Genomic DNA, 9,427 nt, shown 5'->3' on the forward strand with positions numbered 1-9,427 from the left:
GATAAAACGCGCACAATTCCCCAAACACCGGCCCGATAATACGCGCGCATATCCCCAAACACCGGCCCGATAATACGCGCACAATTCCCCAAACACCGGCCCGGATTTCAGCCACTAGTGGCGGGCACAATTCCCCAAACACCGGCCCGATAATACGCGCACAATTCCCCAAACACCGGCCCGATAATACGCGCACAATTCCCCAAACACCGGCCCGGATTTCAGCCACTATTGGCGGGCACAAGTCCCCCAACACTAGCCCGGGATTCAGCCACTAGTGGCGGGCACGATTCCCCAAACACCGGTCCGATAATACGCGCGCATATCCCCAAACACCGGCCCGATAATACGCGCACAATTCCCCAAACACCGGCGCGGATTTCAGCCACTATTGGCGGGCACAAGTCCCCCAACACTAGCCCGGGATTCAGCCACTAGTGGCGGGCACGATTCCCCAAACACCGGTCCGATAATACGCGCGCATATCCCCAAACACCGGCCCGATAATACGCGCACAATTCCCCAAACACCGGCGCGGATTTCAGCCACTATTGGCGGGCACAAGTCCCCCAACACTAGCCCGGGATTCAGCCACTAGTGGCGGGCACGATTCCCCAAACACCGGTCCGATAATACGCGCGCATATCCCCAAACACCGGCCCGATAATACGCGCACAATTCCCCAAACACCGGCGCGGATTTCAGCCACTATTGGCGGGCACAAGTCCCCCAACACTAGCCCGGGATTCAGCCACTAGTGGCGGGCACGATTCCCCAAACACCGGTCCGATAATACGCGCGCATATCCCCAAACACCGGCCCGATAATACGCGCACAATTCCCCAAACACCGGCCCGGATTTCAGCCACTAGTGGCGGGCACAATTCCCCAAACACCGGCCCGATAATACGCGCGCAAATCCCCAAACACCGGCCCGATAATACGCGCACAATTCCCCAAACACCGGCCCGATAATACGCGCGCAATTCCCCAAACACCGGCCCGATAATACGCGCGCAATTCCCCAAACACCGGCCCGATAATACGCGCACATTTCCCCAAACACCGGCGCGGATTTCAGCCACTATTGGCGGGCACAAGTCCCCCAACACTAGCCCGGGATTCAGCCACTAGTGGCGGGCACAATTCCCCAAACACCGGTCCGATAATACGCGCGCATATCCCCAAACACCGGCCCGATAATACGCGCACAATTCCCCAAACACCGGCCCGATAATACGCGCACAATTCCCCAAACACCAGCCGGGGACCGGCCCACAGGAGGCGGCAGCCGGTCCCCAAACACCAGCCGGGGACCGGCCCACAAGAGGCGGCAGCCGGTCCCCAAACACCGGCCGGGGACCGGCCCACAAGAGGCGGCAGCCGGTCCCCAAACACCAGCCGGGGACCGGCCCACAAGAGGCGGCAGCCGGTCCCCAAACACCGGCCGGGGACCGGCCCACAGGAGGCGGCAGCCGGTCCCCAAACACCAGCCGGGGACCGGCCCACAGGAGGCGGCAGCCGGTCCCCAAACACTGGCCGGGGAGTGGCACAAATTCTAAGTCCCACGAGCCCCTGGTGACCCGACAATCGGACTTAGTGCAATTTTCCAAGTGCTGCAAGCCAATGTTGGCCCGACAAGTCCCCAAACGGCAGCCCGGTTTTGAGCCACTAGTGTCGGCCTATAAGTCCCCAAACACCGGCCCGGTTTTACGACCACTAGTCCCCCTACACTAGCCCGGGATTCAGCCACTAGTGGCGGGCACAATTCCCCAAACACCGGCCCGGATTTCAGCCACTAGTGGCGGGCACAAGTCCCCCAACACTAGCCCAGTTCTCAGCCACTAGTGGCGGGCACAATTCCCCAAACACCGGTCCGATAATACGCGCGCATATCTTCAAACACCGGCCCGATAATACGCGCACAATTCCCCAAACACCGGCGCGGATTTCAGCCACTATTGGCGGGCACAAGTCCCCCAACACTAGCCCGGGATTCAGCCACTAGTGGCGGGCACGATTCCCCAAACACCGGTCCGATAATACGCGCGCATATCCCCAAACACCGGCCCGATAAAACGCGCACAATTCCCCAAACACCGGCGCGGATTTCAGCCACTATTGGCGGGCACAAGTCCCCCAACACTAGCCCGGGATTCAGCCACTAGTGGCGGGCACGATTCCCCAAACACCGGTCCGATAATACGCGCGCATATCCCCAAACACCGGCCCGATAAAACGCGCACAATTCCCCAAACACCGGCGCGGATTTCAGCCACTATTGGCGGGCACAAGTCCCCCAACACTAGCCCGGGATTCAGCCACTAGTGGCGGGCACAATTCCCCAAACACCGGTCCGATAATACGCGCGCATATCCCCAAACACCGGCCCGATAATACGCGCGCAATTCCCCAAACACCGGCCCGGATTTCAGCCACTAGTGGCGGGCACAAGTCCCCAAACACTAGCCAAGTTCTCAGCCGCTAGTGGCGGGCACAATTCCCCAAACACCGGTCCGATAATACGCGCGCATATCCCCAAACACCGGCCCGATAATACGCGCACAATTCCCCAAACACCGGCGCGGATTTCAGCCACTATTGGCGGGCACAAGTCCCCCAACACTAGCCAAGTTCTCAGCCACTAGTGGCGGGCACAATTCCCCAAACACCGGTCCGATAATACGCGCGCATATCCCCAAACACCGGCCCGATAATACGCGCACAATTCCCCAAACACCGGCGCGGATTTCAGCCACTATTGGCGGGCACAAGTCCCCCAACACTAGCCAAGTTCTCAGCCACTAGTGGCGGGCACAATTCCCCAAACACCGGCCCGATAATACGCGCGCAATTCCCCAAACACCGGCCCGATAATACGCGCACATTTCCCCAAACACCGGCCCGGATTTCAGCCACTAGTGGCGGGCACAAGTCCCCCAACACTAGCCCGGGATTCAGCCACTAGTGGCGGGCACGATTCCCCAAACACCGGTCCGATAATACGCGCGCATATCCCCAAACACCGGCCCGATAATACGCGCACAATTCCCCAAACACCGGCGCGGATTTCAGCCACTATTGGCGGGCACAAGTCCCCCAACACTAGCCCGGGATTCAGCCACTAGTGGCGGGCACGATTCCCCAAACACCGGTCCGATAATACGCGCGCATATCCCCAAACACCGGCCCGATAATATGCGCACAATTCCCCAAACACCGGCCCGGATTTCAGCCACTAGTGGCGGGCACAAGTCCCCAAACACTAGCCAAGTTCTCAGCCACTAGTGGCGGGCACAATTCCCCAAACACCGGCCCGATAATACGCGCGCAAATCCCCAAACACCGGCCCGATAATACGCGCACAATTCCCCAAACACCGGCCCGATAATACGCGCGCAATTCCCCAAACACCGGCCCGATAATACGCGCGCAATTCCCCAAACACCGGCCCGATAATACGCGCACATTTCCCCAAACACCGGCGCGGATTTCAGCCACTATTGGCGGGCACAAGTCCCCCAACACTAGCCCGGGATTCAGCCACTATTGGCGGGCACAAGTCCCCCAACACTAGCCCGGGATTCAGCCACTAGTGGCGGGCACGATTCCCCAAACACCGGCCCGGCGCTGAGTATATGGCCTCCGAAAGGCCCATACATTCAGACGGGTCCATGTATTTTCAGCGACAGCCGCAGTACCGCCAAAATCCATGCAGCGGCGCTGAATTTATGGCCTCCGAAAGGCCCATTCATTCAGACGGGTCCATGTATTTTCAGCGACAGCCGCAGTACCGCCAAAATCCATGCAGAGGCGCTGAGTTTATGGCCTCCGAAAGGCCCATTCATTCAGACGGGTCCATGTATTTTCAGCGACAGCAGCAGTACCGCCAAAATCCATGCAGCGGCGCTGTATTTATGGCCTCCGAAAGGCCCATTCATTACCAACGGGGCTGCAGTAGCATCCCGCGGCCACGCAGGGGCAGATATTGTGAGGGAATTACATGGTAGTGGACGGAGCGCCCATGCATTTCCAATGGGAGTGCAGTACCTCAAAAATCCGCTCCAAGCCACCGAACTTGAGGGCCCGACGTTCCCTCAACACTAGCCCAGTGCAATCGACATTTCGTTCTGTGTACATTGTTACACAGAATGACAATACAAGGGAATTATTATTATTATTATTATTATTATGTATTCAGCCACTAGTGGCGGGCACAATACCCCAAACACTGGCCCGGCGCTGGCTGAGTTTATGGCCTCTGAAAGGCCCATACATTCAGACGGGTCCATGTATTTTCAGTTTTCCGTAGCAGGTGTGATTGTTTGTTTAATTAGGTAGTTTGTGTTGGTGACGGTGTTCCTAACTGTGGTGGCTTGTTTGTAGAATGTGGGGCCCTGCGTTTGTGTTATGTTGATTTCTGGTAATTTACTTTTTACTAAGTAGTCTTTCAGGTTTTTGTTTCTTTTAAAGGCTGAGATGATTTTGTAATCTTGGATTATGCTTGTGTTCTGTAGTGTCTGATTTATATTTTGTCCATTCATTCAGACGGGTCCATGTATTTTCAGCGACAGCCGCAGTACCGCCAAAATCCATGCAGCGGCGCTGGGTTTATGGAATCCGAAAGGCCCATTCATTCAGACGGGTCCATGTATTTTCAACGACAGCCGCAGTACCGCCAAAATCCATGCAGCGGCGCTGTATTTATGGCCTCCGAAAGGCCCATTCATTCCCAACGGGGCAGCAGTAGCATCGCGCGGCCACGCGGGGGCAGATATTGTGAGGGAATTACATTGTAGTGGACGGAGCGCCCATGCATTTCCAATGGGAGTGCAGTACCTCAAAAATCCGCTCCAAGCCACCGAACTTGAGGGCCCGACGTTCCCTCAACACTAGCCCAGTGCAATCGACATTTCGTTCTGTGTACATTGTTACACAGAATGACAATACAAGGGAATTATTATTATTATTATTATTATTATGTATTCAGCCACTAGTGGCGGGCACAATACCCCAAACACTGGCCCGGCGCTGGCTGAGTTTATGGCCTCCGAAAGGCCCATACATTCAGACGGGTCCATGTATTTTCAGTTTTCCGTAGCAGGTGTGATTGTTTGTTTAATTAGGTAGTTTGTGTTGGTGACGGTGTTCCTAACTGTGGTGGCTTGTTTGTAGAATGTGGGGCCCTGCGTTTGTGTTATGTTGATTTCTGGTAATTTACTTTTTACTAAGTAGTCTTTCAGGTTTTTGTTTCTTTTAAAGGCTGAGATGATTTTGTAATCTTGGATTATGCTTGTGTTCTGTAGTGTCTGATTTATATTTTGTCCATTCATTCAGACGGGTCCATGTATTTTCAGCGACAGCCGCAGTACCGCCAAAATCCATGCAGCGGCGCTGAGTTTATGGCCTCCGAAAGGCCCATTCATTCAGACGGGTCCATGTATTTTCAGCGACAGCCGCAGTACCGCCAAAATCCATGCAGCGGCGCTGGGTTTATGGAATCCGAAAGGCCCATTCATTCAGACGGGTCCATGTATTTTCAACGACAGCCGCAGTACCGCCAAAATCCATGCAGCGGCGCTGTATTTATGGCCTCCGAAAGGCCCATTCATTCCCAACGGGGCAGCAGTAGCATCGCGCGGCCACGCGGGGGCAGATATTGTGAGGGAATTACATTGTAGTGGACGGAGCGCCCATGCATTTCCAATGGGAGTGCAGTACCTCAAAAATCCGCTCCAAGCCACCGAACTTGAGGGCCCGACGTTCCCTCAACACTAGCCCAGTGCAATCGACATTTCGTTCTGTGTACATTGTTACACAGAATGACAATACAAGGGAATTATTATTATTATTATTATTATTATGTATTCAGCCACTAGTGGCGGGCACAATACCCCAAACACTGGCCCGGCGCTGGCTGAGTTTATGGCCTCCGAAAGGCCCATACATTCAGACGGGTCCATGTATTTTCAGTTTTCCGTAGCAGGTGTGATTGTTTGTTTAATTAGGTAGTTTGTGTTGGTGACGGTGTTCCTAACTGTGGTGGCTTGTTTGTAGAATGTGGGGCCCTGCGTTTGTGTTATGTTGATTTCTGGTAATTTACTTTTTACTAAGTAGTCTTTCAGGTTTTTGTTTCTTTTAAAGGCTGAGATGATTTTGTAATCTTGGATTATGCTTGTGTTCTGTAGTGTCTGATTTATATTTTGTCCATTCATTCAGACGGGTCCATGTATTTTCAGCGACAGCCGCAGTACCGCCAAAATCCATGCAGCGGCGCTGAGTTTATGGCCTCCGAAAGGCCCATTCATTCAGACGGGTCCATGTATTTTCAGCGACAGCCGCAGTACCGCCAAAATCCATGCAGCGGCGCTGGGTTTATGGAATCCGAAAGGCCCATTCATTCAGACGGGTCCATGTATTTTCAACGACAGCCGCAGTACCGCCAAAATCCATGCAGCGGCGCTGTATTTATGGCCTCCGAAAGGCCCATTCATTCCCAACGGGGCAGCAGTAGCATCGCGCGGCCACGCGGGGGCAGATATTGTGAGGGAATTACATTGTAGTGGACGGAGCGCCCATGCATTTCCAATGGGAGTGCAGTACCTCAAAAATCCGCTCCAAGCCACCGAACTTGAGGGCCCGACGTTCCCTCAACACTAGCCCAGTGCAATCGACATTTCGTTCTGTGTACATTGTTACACAGAATGACAATACAAGGGAATTATTATTATTATTATTATTATTATGTATTCAGCCACTAGTGGCGGGCACAATACCCCAAACACTGGCCCGGCGCTGGCTGAGTTTATGGCCTCCGAAAGGCCCATACATTCAGACGGGTCCATGTATTTTCAGTTTTCCGTAGCAGGTGTGATTGTTTGTTTAATTAGGTAGTTTGTGTTGGTGACGGTGTTCCTAACTGTGGTGGCTTGTTTGTAGAATGTGGGGCCCTGCGTTTGTGTTATGTTGATTTCTGGTAATTTACTTTTTACTAAGTAGTCTTTCAGGTTTTTGTTTCTTTTAAAGGCTGAGATGATTTTGTAATCTTGGATTATGCTTGTGTTCTGTAGTGTCTGATTTATATTTTGTCCATTCATTCAGACGGGTCCATGTATTTTCAGCGACAGCCGCAGTACCGCCAAAATCCATGCAGCGGCGCTGGATTTATGGCCTCCGAAAGGCCCATTCATTCAGACGGGTCCATGTATTTTCAGCGACAGCCGCAGTACCGCCAAAATCCATGCAGAGGCGCTGAGTTTATGGCCTCCGAAAGGCCCATTCATTCAGACGGGTCCATGTATTTTCAGCGACAGCAGCAGTACCGCCAAAATCCATGCAGCGGCGCTGTATTTATGGCCTCCGAAAGGCCCATTCATTACCAACGGGGCTGCAGTAGCATCCCGCGGCCACGCAGGGGCAGATATTGTGAGGGAATTACATGGTAGTGGACGGAGCGCCCATGCATTTCCAATGGGAGTGCAGTACCTCAAAAATCCGCTCCAAGCCACCGAACTTGAGGGCCCGACGTTCCCTCAACACTAGCCCAGTGCAATCGACATTTCGTTCTGTGTACATTGTTACACAGAATGACAATACAAGGGAATTATTATTATTATTATTATTATTATGTATTCAGCCACTAGTGGCGGGCACAATACCCCAAACACTGGCCCGGCGCTGGCTGAGTTTATGGCCTCCGAAAGGCCCATACATTCAGACGGGTCCATGTATTTTCAGTTTTCCGTAGCAGGTGTGATTGTTTGTTTAATTAGGTAGTTTGTGTTGGTGACGGTGTTCCTAACTGTGGTGGCTTGTTTGTAGAATGTGGGGCCCTGCGTTTGTGTTATGTTGATTTCTGGTAATTTACTTTTTACTAAGTAGTCTTTCAGGTTTTTGTTTCTTTTAAAGGCTGAGATGATTTTGTAATCTTGGATTATGCTTGTGTTCTGTAGTGTCTGATTTATATTTTGTCCATTCATTCAGACGGGTCCATGTATTTTCAGCGACAGCCGCAGTACCGCCAAAATCCATGCAGCGGCGCTGGATTTATGGCCTCCGAAAGGCCCATTCATTCAGACGGGTCCATGTATTTTCAGCGACAGCCGCAGTACCGCCAAAATCCATGCAGAGGCGCTGAGTTTATGGCCTCCGAAAGGCCCATTCATTCAGACGGGTCCATGTATTTTCAGCGACAGCAGCAGTACCGCCAAAATCCATGCAGCGGCGCTGTATTTATGGCCTCCGAAAGGCCCATTCATTACCAACGGGGCTGCAGTAGCATCCCGCGGCCACGCAGGGGCAGATATTGTGAGGGAATTACATGGTAGTGGACGGAGCGCCCATGCATTTCCAATGGGAGTGCAGTACCTCAAAAATCCGCTAGAGGGCCCCGAACTTGAGGGCCCGGCGTTCCCTCAAGTGCCGATTTTATACCCCCTTCTCCAGCCGACAGCCAGAATTATATTAGGGACTCGCAATTTTGAGAGGTGAGCACCAGGGCTAATCAGCGGCCACCCGTGACCATTGAGTCCGACAGAGCAGAGGCTAGGGGCGGCCTCGCATCTCGCAATTACCGAGGGAAGATGCCGGTTCTCGAAAAATTTCTAAGTTTTTCAAATTTTAAAGTATTGAAGTATTTAGGGCGCTTCCCGCGGCCCTGGCTTTTGCATGTACCCCTCTAAGCTCCGGTTCTCGAAAAATGTCTAAGTTTTTCAAACTTTAAAGTATTGAAGCCGGACTTCCGCGGAGGCTGACAGGGGGCCTCCATCGAAGCACCCTTCACCCCCGGGTGAGCCGGCGTCGGCCCACGGGCCTGCCGGTTCCCCAACTGAGCGATTGGCACACGAGACCCGCCTCGGAGGGCCCACGTCGGCCGGCGCAAGCCGGTGTTCGGGCGTGCGGCTCCTCCGGCTTTGCGGGTCAAGCTCCAGCGCCGAGGATACTAGGCAAACGTTGGGCCCCCCCGAGCCGAGTGGATACCCGCCTCAGAAAGAGCTGGGGCGGTACGTACGGACGGCCTCACTAAGAGGGAACGGAAGCTACTAAAGCACACGTATAACTGTCCGATGTGCGAACGAAAGTGAGGCCGGACGAATCCGATACGAGTTACGAGTGAGGCGGGATCCACGGCTGGCACTCGCGGGGCCCTCTTGCGAAACCATGCCTCGGCGTGAACCTTTTGGCGGCAGAACCAAGACGAACCGAGGTCGAGCTTCCGTCTCGAGCCACACCCAGACGTCCGACCGTCGCGGAGCCCGACGCCACGCGTGCTAGGGCTCCGCGCGAAACATCGTTTCACGACACCCGCTCGTCAGCCCGTCCGAACGTATACGAGTGTCGCGCGGCCCCCCGGGCCCGGCTGTAGCCACAGCCTCGTCCCGGACCAGGGCCGCACCGCCACCAGCAGCGCCCCCCCGGCGGCAGACGC

This window comes from Urocampus carinirostris, unplaced genomic scaffold, assembly GCF_059441175.1.
Source record: "Urocampus carinirostris isolate Australia breed hairy pipefish unplaced genomic scaffold, RoL_Ucar_1.0 HiC_scaffold_188, whole genome shotgun sequence".
Taxonomy (NCBI): domain Eukaryota; kingdom Metazoa; phylum Chordata; class Actinopteri; order Syngnathiformes; family Syngnathidae; genus Urocampus; species Urocampus carinirostris.